We start from the raw sequence: 12,186 nt of genomic DNA, 5'->3' as shown, positions 1-12,186 counted from the left end.
TTAAACCAAGCTGACTTCGTAAGATAAGTCAACTCGGACGGAAATAATGAACAGGCTGAACGTACATTTCTGTGACTATCTAGATAACTTTAGCTTGTCATTCCTGTTTACAGAGTGTTAGTCCCCACGAGAGCAAATGCTATTTATATGGGGTTTAGGGTTAAAGTTAGAATTAGGTTTAGGAGCTAGGGTTAGGTTTAGGGTTAAGGTTAGGTTTTTGGTTTAGGGTTAAGGTTAAGGTTAGGTTTAGGGTTAAGGTTAGGTTTTTGGTTTAGGGTTTAGGGTTAAGGTTAGGTTTTTGGTTTAGGGTTAAGGTTAGGTTTTTGGTTTAGGGTTAAGGTTAGGTTTTTGGTTTAGGGTTTAGGGTTAAGGTTAGGTTTTTGGTTTAGGGTTAAGGTTAGGTTTTTGGTTTAGGGTTTAGGGTTAAGGTTAGGTTTTTGGTTTAGGGTTAAGGTTAGGTTTTTGGTTTAGGGTTAGGTTTTTGGTGTAGGGTTAAGGTTAGGTTTAGGGTTAAGGTTAGGTTTTTGGTTTAGGGTTAAGGTTAGGTTTTTGGTTTAGGGTTAGGTTTTTGGTGTAGGGTTAAGGTTAGGTTTAGGGTTAAGGTTAGGTTTTTGGTTTAGGGTTAAGTTTAGGTTTTTGGTTTAGGTTTAAGGTGAGGTTTTTGGTTAGGGTTAAGGTTAGGTTTTTGGTTTAGGGTTAAGGTTAGGTTTTTGGTTTAGGGTTAAGGTTAAAGTAAGGTTAAAAGAGAACAGGTTAGGGTTAGTGGTTATGGAAAATAGGATTTTGAATGGGATTGAATTGTGTATTCCCACAAGGTTAGCTGTACAAGACTATGTGTGTGCGTGTGTGTGCGTGTGTGTGTGTGTGTGAATATTGAATAAATCAAATGATTGATGGACCCGTCTATCTGTTTCTTCACCATTCTGTCTCTCTGTCTCTTAGTCCATGAAGTCCCTGTCCTCCTTCCTTCCTTGGATGATAAAAGACGAATGAAAAGTCCTACCATTAAAAAAAAAACTCCTACAATAAAATGTCACTCCACAATAACAATCGACAATTCATACTACTAATTTAAAACGCATATGGTAGAACCCAATCAATAGAGTTATGAGACACTGTAGACATTCATAGTAAAACAAAATTTTAAATCCTGCTGGCCAGTACGGGTATCGAACCCGCGACCTTCGCGTTATTAGAACGACGCTCTAACCAACTGAGCTAACCGGCCTGAGATAATGATCAATCTACGGAACGGGGATACACCCATATATGGGTCTGGAGGTGGTCGCTTATCTACAATGTCTACGTTCTACCAATAGAGGGCAGAGAACGTAAACAAATCCAGCTCAGTTCCAAGGACTCCCTTCTACACTGTCAATGATCAACACTATGGCTGTTGGGAACCCTGTACATTAGTGAGGGCTGTTGTGGCTCTGTACATTAGTGAGGGCTGTTGGGGCCCTGTACATTAGTGAGGGCTGTTGGGGCTCTGTACATTAGTGAGGGCTGTTGGGGCCCTGTACATTAGTGAGGGCTGTTGGGGCCCTGTACATTAGTGAGGGCTGTTGGGGCTCTGTACATTAGTGAGGGCTGTTGGAACCCTGTACATTAGTGAGGGCTGTTGGGGCCCTATTTCAACTCCAGATGACATAACCTAGCTAGCAGAGACAGCATGCTAACTATGAAAGTATCGATCCAGCAACAATGTCGAGGTCAAAAAAGAAAGGAACTATGTTAAACCAAGCTGACTTCGTAAGATAAGTCAACTCAGACGGAAATAATGAACAGGCTGAACGTACATTTCTGTGACTATCTAGATAACTTTAGCTTGTCATTCCTGTTTACAGAGTGTTAGTCCCCACGAGAGCAAATGCTATTTATATGGGGTTTAGGGTTAAAGTTAGAATTAGGTTTAGGAGCTAGGGTTAGGTTTAGGGTTAAGGTTAGGTTTTTGGTTTAGGGTTAAGGTTAAGGTTAGGTTTAGGGTTAAGGTTAGGTTTTTGGTTTAGGGTTAAGGTTAGGTTTTTGGTTTAGGGTTAAGGTTAGGTTTTTAGTTTAGGGTTAAGGTTAGGTTTTTGGTTTAGGGTTAAGGTTAGGTTTTTGGTTTAGGGTTTAGGGTTAAGGTTAGGTTTTTGGTTTAGGGTTAAGGTTAGGTTTTTGGTTTAGGGTTTAGGGTTAAGGTTAGGTTTTTGGTTTAGGGTTAAGGTTAGGTTTTTGGTTTAGGGTTAGGTTTTTGGTGTAGGGTTAAGGTTAGGTTTTTGGTTTAGGGTTAAGGTTAGGTTTTTGGTTTAGGGTTAGGTTTTTGGTGTAGGGTTAAGGTTAGGTTTAGGGTTAAGGTTAGGTTTTTGGTTTAGGGTTAAGTTTAGGTTTTTGGTTTAGGGTTAAGGTTAGGTTTTTGGTTTAGGGTTAAGGTTAGGTTTTTGGTTTAGGGTTAAGGTTAGGTTTTTGGTGTAGGGTTAAGGTGAGGTTTTTGGTTTAGGTTTAAGGTGAGGTTTTTGGTTAGGGTTAAGGTTAGGTTTTTGGTTTAGGGATAAGGTTAGGTTTTTGGTTTAGGGTTAAGGTTAAAGTAAGGTTAAAAGAGAACAGGTTAGGGTTAGTGGTTATGGAAAATAGGATTTTGAATGGGATTGAATTGTGTGTTCCCACAAGGTTAGCTGTACAAGACTATGTGTGTGCGTGTGTGTGCGTGTGTGTGTGTGTGTGAATATTGAATGAATCAAATGATTGATGGACCCGTCTATCTGTTTCTTCACCATTCTGTCTCTCTGTCTCTTAGTCCATGAAGTCCCTGTCCTCCTTCCTTCCTTGGATGATAAAAGACGAATGAAAAGTCCTACCATTAAAAAAAAAACTCCTACAATAAAATGTCACTCCACAATAACAATCGACAATTCATACTACTAATTTAAAACGCATATGGTAGAACCCAATCAATAGAGTTATGAGACACTGTAGACATTCATAGTAAAACAAAATCTTAAATCCTGCTGGCCAGTACGGGTATCGAACCCGCGACCTTCGCGTTATTAGCACGACGCTCTAACCAACTGAGCTAACCGGCCTGAGATAATGATCAATCTACGGAACGGGCATACACCCATATATGGGTCTGGAGGTGGTCGCTTATCTACAATGTCTACGTTCTACCAATAGAGGGCAGAGAACGTAAACAAATCCAGCTCAGTTCCAAGGACTCCCTTCTACACTGTCAATGATCAACACTATGGCTGTTGGGAACCCTGTACATTAGTGAGGGCTGTTGTGGCTCTGTACATTAGTGAGGGCTGTGTGGGCCCTGTACATTAGTGAGGGCTGTTGGGGCTCTGTACATTAGTGAGGGCTGTTGGAACCCTGTACATTAGTGAGGGCTGTTGGGGCCCTATTTCAACTCCAGATGACATAACCTAGCTAGCAGAGACAGCATGCTAACTATGAAAGTATCGATCCAGCAACAATGTCGAGGTCAAAAAAGAAAGGAACTATGTTAAACCAAGCTGACTTCGTAAGATAAGTCAACTCGGACGGAAATAATGAACAGGCTGAACGTACATTTCTGTGACTATCTAGATAACTTTAGCTTGTCATTCCTGTTTACAGAGTGTTAGTCCCCACGAGAGCAAATGCTATTTATATGGGGTTTAGGGTTAAAGTTAGAATTAGGTTTAGGAGCTAGGGTTAGGTTTAGGGTTAAGGTTAGGTTTTTGGTTTAGGGTTAAGGTTAAGGTTAGGTTTAGGGTTAAGGTTAGGTTTTTGGTTTAGGGTTAAGGTTAGGTTTTTGGTTTAGGGTTAAGGTTAGGTTTTTGGTTTAGGGTTAAGGTTAGGTTTTTGGTTTAGGGTTAAGGTTAGGTTTTTGGTTTAGGGTTTAGGGTTAAGGTTAGGTTTTTGGTTTAGGGTTAAGGTTAGGTTTTTGGTTTAGGGTTTAGGGTTAAGGTTAGGTTTTTGGTTTAGGGTTAAGGTTAGGTTTTTGGTTTAGGGTTAGGTTTTTGGTGTAGGGTTAAGGTTAGGTTTAGGGTTAAGGTTAGGTTTTTGGTTTAGGGTTAAGGTTAGGTTTTTGGTTTAGGGTTAAGGGTTAAGGTTAGGTTTTTTGTGTAGGGTTAAGGTGAGGTTTTTGGTTTAGGTTTAAGGTGAGGTTTTTGGTTAGGGTTAAGGTTAGGTTTTTGGTTTAGGGTTAAGGTTAGGTTTTTGGTTTAGGGTTAAGGTTAAAGTAAGGTTAAAAGAGAACAGGTTAGGGTTAGTGGTTATGGAAAATAGGATTTTGAATGGGATTGAATTGTGTGTTCCCACAAGGTTAGCTGTACAAGACTATGTGTGTGCGTGTGTGTGTGTGTGTGAATATTGAATGAATCAAATGATTGATGGACCCGTCTATCTGTTTCTTCACCATTCTGTCTCTCTGTCTCTTAGTCCATGAAGTCCTGTCCTCCTTCCTTCCTTGGATGATAAAAGACGAATGAAAAGTCCTACCATTAAAAAAAAAACTCCTACAATAAAATGTCACTCCACAATAACAATCGACAATTCATACTACTAATTTAAAACGCATATGGTAGAACCCAATCAATAGAGTTATGAGACACTGTAGACATTCATAGTAAAACAAAATTTTAAATCCTGCTGGCCAGTACGGGTATCGAACCCGCGACCTTCGCGTTATTAGCACGACGCTCTAACCAACTGAGCTAACCGGCCTGAGATAATGATCAATCTACGGAACGGGGATACACCCATATATGGGTCTGGAGGTGGTCGCTTATCTACAATGTCTACGTTCTACCAATAGAGGGCAGAGAACGTAAACAAATCCAGCTCAGTTCCAAGGACTCCCTTCTACACTGTCAATGATCAACACTATGGCTGTTGGGAACCCTGTACATTAGTGAGGGCTGTTGTGGCTCTGTACATTAGTGAGGGCTGTTGGGGCCCTGTACATTAGTGAGGGCTGTTGGGGCTCTGTACATTAGTGAGGGCTGTTGGGGCCCTGTACATTAGTGAGGGCTGTTGGGGCCCTGTACATTAGTGAGGGCTGTTGGGGCTCTGTACATTAGTGAGGGCTGTTGGAACCCTGTACATTAGTGAGGGCTGTTGGGGCCCTATTTCAACTCCAGATGACATAACCTAGCTAGCAGAGACAGCATGCTAACTATGAAAGTATCGATCCAGCAACAATGTCGAGGTCAAAAAAGAAAGGAACTATGTTAAACCAAGCTGACTTCGTAAGATAAGTCAACTCGGACGGAAATAATGAACAGGCTGAACGTACATTTCTGTGACTATCTAGATAACTTTAGCTTGTCATTCCTGTTTACAGAGTGTTAGTCCCCACGAGAGCAAATGCTATTTATATGGGGTTTAGGGTTAAAGTTAGAATTAGGTTTAGGAGCTAGGGTTAGGTTTAGGGTTAAGGTTAGGTTTTTGGTTTAGGGTTAAGGTTAAGGTTAGGTTTAGGGTTAAGGTTAGGTTTTTGGTTTAGGGTTAAGGTTAGGTTTTTGGTTTAGGGTTAAGGTTAGGTTTTTGGTTTAGGGTTAAGGTTAGGTTTTTGGTTTAGGGTTAAGGTTAGGTTTTTGGTTTAGGGTTTAGGGTTAAGGTTAGGTTTTTGGTTTAGGGTTAAGGTTAGGTTTTTGGTTTAGGGTTTAGGGTTAAGGTTAGGTTTTTGGTTTAGGGTTAAGGTTAGGTTTTTGGTTTAGGGTTAGGTTTTTGGTGTAGGGTTAAGGTTAGGTTTAGGGTTAAGGTTAGGTTTTTGGTTTAGGGTTAAGGTTAGGTTTTTGGTTTAGGGTTAGGTTTTTGGTGTAGGGTTAAGGTTAGGTTTAGGGTTAAGGTTAGGTTTTTGGTTTAGGGTTAAGTTTAGGTTTTTGGTTTAGGGTTAAGGTTAGGTTTTTGGTTTAGGGTTAAGGTTAGGTTTTTGGTTTAGGGTTAAGGTTGGGTTTTTGGTGTAGGGTTAAGGTGAGGTTTTTGGTTTAGGTTTAAGGTGAGGTTTTTGGTTAGGGTTAAGGTTAGGTTTTTGGTTTAGGGTTAAGGTTAGGTTTTTGGTTTAGGGTTAAGGTTAAAGTAAGGTTAAAAGAGAACAGGTTAGGGTTAGTGGTTATGGAAAATAGGATTTTGAATGGGATTGAATTGTGTGTTCCCACAAGGTTAGCTGTACAAGACTATGTGTGTGCGTGTGTGTGCGTGTGTGTGTGTGTGTGAATATTGAATGAATCAAATGATTGATGGACCCGTCTATCTGTTTCTTCACCATTCTGTCTCTCTGTCTCTTAGTCCATGAAGTCCCTGTCCTCCTTCCTTCCTTGGATGATAAAAGACGAATGAAAAGTCCTACCATTAAAAAAAAAACTCCTACAATAAAATGTCACTCCACAATAACAATCGACAATTCATACTACTAATTTAAAACGCATATGGTAGAACCCAATCAATAGAGTTATGAGACACTGTAGACATTCATAGTAAAACAAAATTTTAAATCCTGCTGGCCAGTACGGGTATCGAACCCGCGACCTTCGCGTTATTAGCACGACGCTCTAACCAACTGAGCTAACCGGCCTGAGATAATGATCAACCTACGGAACGGGGATACACCCATATATGGGTCTGGAGGTGGTCGCTTATCTACAATGTCTACGTTCTACCAATAGAGGGCAGAGAACGTAAACAAATCCAGCTCAGTTCCAAGGACTCCCTTCTACACTGTCAATGATCAACACTATGGCTGTTGGGAACCCTGTACATTAGTGAGGGCTGTTGTGGCTCTGTACATTAGTGAGGGCTGTTGGGGCCCTGTACATTAGTGAGGGCTGTTGGGGCTCTGTACATTAGTGAGGGCTGTTGGGGCCCTGTACATTAGTGAGGGCTGTTGGGGCCCTGTACATTAGTGAGGGCTGTTGGGGCTCTGTACATTAGTGAGGGCTATTGGGGCCCTGTACATTAGTGAGGGCTGTTGGGGCCCTGTACATTAGTGAGGGCTGTTGGGGCTCTGTACATTAGTGAGGGCTGTTGGAACCCTGTACATTAGTGAGGGCTGTTGGGGCCCTATTTCAACTCCAGATGACATAACCTAGCTAGCAGAGACAGCATGCTAACTATGAAAGTATCGATCCAGCAACAATGTCGAGGTCAAAAAAGAAAGGAACTATGTTAAACCAAGCTGACTTAGGTTAGGTTTTTGGTTTAGGGTTAAGGTTAGGTTTTTGGTGTAGGGTTAAGGTTAGGTTTTTGGTTTAGGGTTAAGGTTAGGTTTTTGGTTTAGGGTTAAGGTTAGGTTTTTGGTGTAGGGTTAAGGTTAGGTTTTTGGTTTAGGGTTAAGGTTAGGTTTTTGGTTTAGGGTTAAGGTTAGGTTTTTGGTGTAGGGTTAAGGTTAAGTTTTTGGTTTAGGGTTTAGGGTTAAGGTTAGGTTTTTGGTGTAGGGTTTAGGGTTAAGGTTAGGTTTTTGGCTTAGAGTTAAGGTTAGGTTTTTGGTTTAGGGTTAAGGTTAGGTTTTTGGGTTAGGGTTAAGGTTAGGTTTTTGGTTTAGGGTTAAGGTTAGGTTTTTGGTTTAGGGTTTAGGGTTAAGGTTAGGTTTTTGATTTAGGGTTAAGGTTAGGTTTTTGGTTTAGGGTTTAGGGTTAAGGTTAGGTTTTTGGTTTAGGGTTAAGGTTAGGTTTTTGGTTTAGGGTTATGGTTAGGTTTTTGGTGTAGGGTTAAGGTTAGGTTTAGGGTTAAGGTTAGGTTTTTGGTTTAGGGTTAAGGTTAGGTTTTTGGTTTAGGGTTAAGGTTAGGTTTTTGGTTTAGGGTTAAGGTTAGGTTTTTGGTGTAGGGTTAAGGTGAGGTTTTTGGTTTAGGTTTAAGGTGAGGTTTTTGGTTAGGGTTAAGGTTAGGTTTTTGGTTTAGGGTTAAGGTTAGGTTTTTGATTTAGGGTTAAGGTTAGGTTTTTGATTTAGGGTTAAGGTTAAAGTAAGGTTAAAAGAGAACAGGTTAGGGTTAGTGGTTATGGAAAATAGGATTTTGAATGCGATTGATTTGTGTGTTCCCACAAGGTTAGCTGTACAAGACTATGTGTGTGCGTGTGTGTGTGTGTGTGTGTGTGTGTGTGTGTGTGTGAATATTGAATGAATCAAATGATTGATGGACCCGTCTATCTGTTTCTTCACCATTCTGTCTCTCTGTCTCTTAGTCCATGAAGTCCCTGTCCTCCTTCCTTCCTTGGATGATAAAAGACCAATGAAAAGTCCTACCATTAAAAAAAAAACTCCTACAATAAAATGTCACTCCACAATAACAATCGACAATTCATACTACTAATTTAAAACGCATATGGTAGAACCCAATCAATAGAGTTATGAGACACTGTAGACATTCATAGTAAAAATACTAATAAATCCTGCTCGCCAGTACGGGTATCAAACCCGCGACCTTCGCGTTATTAGCACGACGCTCTAACCAACTGAGCTAACCGGCCTGAGATAATGATCGCTCTACGGAACAGGTATACACCCATATATGGGTCTGGAGGTGGTCGCTTATCTACAATGTCTACGTTCTACCAATAGAGGGCAGAGAACGTAAACAAATCCAGCTCAGTTCCAAGGACTCCCTTCTACACTGTCAATGATCAACACTATGGCTGTTGGGAACCCTGTACATTAGTGAGGGCTGTTGGGGCCCTGTACATTAGTGAGGGCTGTTGGGGCTCTGCACATTAGTGAGGGCTGTTGGGGCTCTGTACATTAGTGAGGGCTGTTGGGGCTCTGTACATTAGTGAGGGCTGTTGGGGCCCTGTACATTAGTGAGGGCTGTTGGGGCCCTGTACATTAGTGAGGGCTGTTGGGGCTCTGTACATTAGTGAGGGCTGTTGGAACCCTGTACATTAGTGAGGGCTGTTGGGGCCCTATTTCAACTCCAGATGACATAACCTAGCTAGCAGAGACAGCATGCTAACTATGAAAGTATCGATCCAGCAACAATGTCGAGGTCAAAAAAGAAAGGAACTATGTTAAACCAAGCTGACTTCGTAAGATAAGTCAACTCGGACGGAAATAATGAACAGGCTGAACGTACATTTCTGTGACTATCTAGATAACTTTAGCTTGTCATTCCTGTTTACAGAGTGTTAGTCCCCACGAGAGCAAATGCTATTTATATGGGGTTTAGGGTTAAAGTTAGAATTAGGTTTAGGAGCTAGAGTTAGGTTTAGGGTTAAGGTTAGGTTTTTGGTTTAGGGTTAAGGTTAGGTTTAGGGTTAAGGTTAGGTTTTTGGTTTAGGGTTAAGGTTAGGTTTTTGGTTTAGGGTTAAGGTTAGGTTTTTGGTTTAGGGTTAAGGTTAGGTTTTTGGTTTAGGGTTTAGGGTTAAGGTTAGGTTTTTGGTTTAGGGTTAAGGTTAGGTTTTTGGTTTAGGGTTTAGGGTTAAGGTTAGGTTTTTGGTTTAGGGTTAAGGTTAGGTTTTTGGTTTAGGGTTAAGGCTAGGTTCTTGGTTTAGGGTTAAGGTTAGGTTTTTGGTTTAGGGTTAAGGTTAGGTTTTTGGTTTAGGGTTAAGGTTAGGTTTTTGGTTTAGGGTTAAGGTTAGGTTTTTGGTGTAGGGTTAAGGTGAGGTTTTTGGTTAGGGTTAAGGTTAGGTTTTTGGTTTAGGGTTTAGGGTTAAGGTTAGGTTTTTGGTTTAGTGTTAAGGTTAGGTTTTTGGTTTAGGGTTTAGGGTTAAGGTTAGGTTTTTGGTTTAGGGTTAAGGTTAGGTTTTTGGTTTAGGGTTAAGGTTAGGTTTTTGGTGTAGGGTTAAGGTTAGGTTTTTGGTTTAGGGTTAAGGTTAGGTTTTTGGTTTAGGGTTAAGGTTAGGTTTTTGGTGTAGGGTTAAGGTTAGGTTTTTGGTTTAGGGTTAAGGTTAGGTTTTTGGTTTAGGGTTAAGGTTAGGTTTTTGGTGTAGGGTTAATGTTAAGTTTTTGGTTTAGGGTTTAGGGTTAAGGTTAGGTTTTTGGTGTAGGGTTTAGGGTTAAGGTTAGGTTTTTGGCTTAGAGTTAAGGTTAGGTTTTTGGTTTAGGGTTAAGGTTAGGTTTTTGGGTTAGGGTTAAGGTTAGGTTTTTGATTTAGGGTTAAGGTTAGGTTTTTGGTTTAGGGTTAAGGTTAGGTTTTTGGTTTAGGGTTTAGGGTTAAGGTTAGGTTTTTGATTTAGGGTTAAGGTTAGGTTTTTGGTTTAGGGTTTAGGGTTAAGGTTAGGTTTTTGGTTTAGGGTTAAGGTTAGGTTTTTGGTTTAGGGTTAAGGTTAGGTTTTTGGTGTAGGGTTAAGGTTAGGTTTAGGGTTAAGGTTAGGTTTTTGGTTTAGGGTTAAGGTTAGGTTTTTGGTTTAGGGTTAAGGTTAGGTTTTTGGTTTAGGGTTAAGGTTAGGTTTTTGGTGTAGGGTTAAGGTGAGGTTTTTGGTTTAGGTTTAAGGTGAGGTTTTTGGTTAGGGTTAAGGTTAGGTTTTTGGTTTAGGGTTAAGGTTAGGTTTTTGATTTAGGGTTAAGGTTAGGTTTTTGATTTAGGGTTAAGGTTAAAGTAAGGTTAAAAGAGAACAGGTTAGGGTTAGTGGTTATGGAAAATAGGATTTTGAATGGGATTGATTTGTGTGTTCCCACAAGGTTAGCTGTACAAGACTATGTGTGTGCGTGTGTGTGTGTGTGTGTGTGTGTGTGTGTGTGTGTGTGTGTGTGTGTGTGAATATTGAATGAATCAAATGATTGATGGACCCGTCTATCTGTTTCTTCACCATTCTGTCTCTCTGTCTCTTAGTCCATGAAGTCCCTGTCCTCCTTCCTTCCTTGGATGATAAAAGACCAATGAAAAGTCCTACCATTAAAAAAAAAACTCCTACAATAAAATGTCACTCCACAATAACAATCGACAATTCATACTACTAATTTAAAACGCATATGTTAGAACCCAATCAATAGAGTTATGAGACACTGTAGACATTCATAGTAAAAATTCTAATAAATCCTGCTCGCCAGTACGGGTATCAAACCCGCGACCTTCGCGTTATTAGCACGACGCTCTAACCAACTGAGCTAACCGGCCTGAGATAATGATCGCTCTACGGAACAGGTATACACCCATATATGGGTCTGGAGGTGGTCGCTTATCTACAATGTCTACGTTCTACCAATAGAGGGCAGAGAACGTAAACAAATCCAGCTCAGTTCCAAGGACTCCCTTCTACACTGTCAATGATCAACACTATGGCTGTTGGGAACCCTGTACATTAGTGAGGGCTGTTGGGGCCCTGTACATTAGTGAGGGCTGTTGGGGCTCTGCACATTAGTGAGGGCTGTTGGGGCTCTGTACATTAGTGAGGGCTGTTGGGGCTCTGTACATTAGTGAGGGCTGTTGGGGCCCTGTACATTAGTGAGGGCTGTTGGGGCCCTGTACATTAGTGAGGGCTGTTGGGGCTCTGTACATTAGTGAGGGCTGTTGGAACCCTGTACATTAGTGAGGGCTGTTGGGGCCCTATTTCAACTCCAGATGACATAACCTAGCTAGCAGAGACAGCATGCTAACTATGAAAGTATCGATCCAGCAACAATGTCGAGGTCAAAAAAGAAAGGAACTATGTTAAACCAAGCTGACTTCGTAAGATAAGTCAACTCGGACGGAAATAATGAACAGGCTGAACGTACATTTCTGTGACTATCTAGATAACTTTAGCTTGTCATTCCTGTTTACAGAGTGTTAGTCCCCACGAGAGCAAATGCTATTTATATGGGGTTTAGGGTTAAAGTTAGAATTAGGTTTAGGAGCTAGGGTTAGGTTTAGGGTTAAGGTTAGGTTTTTGGTTTAGGGTTAAGGTTAAGGTTAAGGTTAGGTTTTTGGTTTAGGGTTAAGGTTAGGTTTTTGGTTTAGGGTTAAGGTTAGGTTTTTGGTTTAGGGTTAAGGTTAGGTTTTTGGTTTAGGGTTAAGGTTAAGGTTAAGGTTAGGTTTTTGGTTTAGGGTTAAGGTTAAGGTTAGGTTTAGGGTTAAGGTTAGGTTTTTGGTTTAGGGTTAAGGTTAGGTTTTTGGTGTAGGGTTAAGGTTAGGTTTAGGGTTAAGGTTAAGGTTAGGTTTAGGGTTAAGGTTAGGTTTTTGGTGTAGGGTTAAGGTGAGGTATTTGGTTTAGGTTTAAGGTGAGGTTTTTGGTTTAGGGTTAAGGTTAGGTTTTTGGTTTAGGGTTTAGGGTTAAGGTTAGGTTTTTGGTTTAGGGTTAAGGTTAGGTTT

At 40.8% G+C, this 12,186-nt stretch overlaps 6 non-coding genes across 6 annotated transcripts; all 6 read right to left on the bottom strand.

The window, feature by feature from the left end:
• Positions 1–1,154: 1,154 nt before the first annotated feature.
• On the bottom strand, positions 1,155–1,228 carry trnai-aau (transfer RNA isoleucine (anticodon AAU)). Its single transcript has one exon. It is a non-coding gene; the product is annotated as a tRNA-Ile (tRNA).
• Positions 1,229–2,988: 1,760 nt separating this feature from the next.
• trnai-aau (transfer RNA isoleucine (anticodon AAU)) lies at positions 2,989–3,062 on the bottom strand. The gene has a single exon. It is a non-coding gene; the product is annotated as a tRNA-Ile (tRNA).
• A 1,553-nt stretch (positions 3,063–4,615) lies between these two features.
• Positions 4,616–4,689, bottom strand: trnai-aau (transfer RNA isoleucine (anticodon AAU)). The gene has a single exon. It is a non-coding gene; the product is annotated as a tRNA-Ile (tRNA).
• A 1,778-nt stretch (positions 4,690–6,467) lies between these two features.
• Positions 6,468–6,541, bottom strand: trnai-aau (transfer RNA isoleucine (anticodon AAU)). Its single transcript has one exon. It is a non-coding gene; the product is annotated as a tRNA-Ile (tRNA).
• Positions 6,542–8,354: 1,813 nt separating this feature from the next.
• Positions 8,355–8,431, bottom strand: trnai-aau (transfer RNA isoleucine (anticodon AAU)). Its single transcript has one exon. It is a non-coding gene; the product is annotated as a tRNA-Ile (tRNA).
• A 2,505-nt stretch (positions 8,432–10,936) lies between these two features.
• On the bottom strand, positions 10,937–11,013 carry trnai-aau (transfer RNA isoleucine (anticodon AAU)). The gene has a single exon. It is a non-coding gene; the product is annotated as a tRNA-Ile (tRNA).
• Between the last annotated feature and the right edge of the window lie 1,173 nt (positions 11,014–12,186).

The sequence above is a fragment of the Oncorhynchus mykiss genome, chromosome 19, assembly GCF_057628025.1.
Source record: "Oncorhynchus mykiss isolate SJ-2025 chromosome 19, ASM5762802v1, whole genome shotgun sequence".
Taxonomy (NCBI): domain Eukaryota; kingdom Metazoa; phylum Chordata; class Actinopteri; order Salmoniformes; family Salmonidae; genus Oncorhynchus; species Oncorhynchus mykiss.
This window is presented reverse-complemented; position numbering and strand designations above follow the sequence as displayed.